The sequence below is a fragment of the Varanus komodoensis genome, unplaced genomic scaffold (genome assembly GCF_004798865.1).
Source record: "Varanus komodoensis strain SLA01 unplaced genomic scaffold, ASM479886v1 scaffold3, whole genome shotgun sequence".
Taxonomy (NCBI): Eukaryota; Metazoa; Chordata; class Lepidosauria; order Squamata; family Varanidae; genus Varanus; species Varanus komodoensis.
In genome coordinates, this window is record NW_025335761.1 from 48,442,659 (window position 1) to 48,443,717 (window position 1,059).

Sequence of the window (1,059 nt, forward strand, 5' to 3'; positions counted from 1 at the left end):
GCTTTTGTATCTGGGTGGCAATTCACCGTGAATGAAATGGCCACCTGTGCACTTCTTACCCCTTGATAATGTAAAATGCTCAGAACTAGCTGGGTAAACCTTTGGTGTAAGTCAGCCTGCAACAAATGGAAGTTCCCAATGTTAGTAGCCCTGTTGGATTAACAGAAGGGGAAATGTAGGACAAGTGGAAAACCAGAAAGAGTCAAAGACATTATGGGGCATGATGCTTAGCATCTTGGTGGCCATTTCCACCCGGTAAAAATGTTTCCCATTAAGTAGTGTCCCTTTAACAGTTAAACCACAGCTATCAGCGGCTTAACACCATTGCAGGCTGTTCTGCCTTCAGAAATTTCAACTGATTCAGAGTTAGACAGCCAGCCACATTTCACCAGTCATGACAGATCTCCACTGGATCCCAGTTTATTTGTGGGCACAGTTTGGATAAGTATTGACAAATTTATCAGTTTTGATTTCTTTCAGGTCCTCATTTTTCTAATCTTAAATTCAGTTCATCTTATGTTTGGTTCATTCTAAATGTTGAGATTTAATCAATGACACAAATGGCATGAATGCTTTCAAGAAGGTTTGTGTGCTTATCTCCTAAAACATAGAAATATAGAAAAAACGAGTCAGAACAGGTCTCCCGGGCCATCTAGTCTGACCCCTGGCTTCAGCTGGCTCCACTCATGACATGCCTACCGTGTGCATGTCCAAAAGAGCATTTGGCAGTGGTGGGATTCGAACCCACGCCTCCAAAGAGACTGGAGCCTAAATCCAGCGCCTTAGACCGCTCGGCCACACTACCTTCACTTAAACATGCACGTCTGGGTATTTTTTGCCCATGATTTTCTGAATCTAATACATCTTTAGCATTCTTTCCCTTGATATGCATTCTTTTGCATTCATTTTTTTTGATTAGAGAAATTCTGGAGAAAGGCAAACTTCAAAAGGTAGCTTAATTTTCAAATGAAATGAAATTAAAAAGCACTGCTCATGCCAAAGATAATTTATTTCTGTAGAAGTAACATATACTATGGACATGTACGCATGGCCTGAGTT

General features: G+C 40.9%; 1 non-coding gene across 1 annotated transcript; it reads right to left on the reverse strand.

Moving 5' to 3' along the window:
- Positions 1-723: 723 nt before the first annotated feature.
- TRNAL-UAG lies at positions 724-805 on the reverse strand. Its single transcript has one exon. It is a non-coding gene; the product is annotated as a tRNA-Leu (tRNA).
- Positions 806-1,059: the final 254 nt, after the last annotated feature.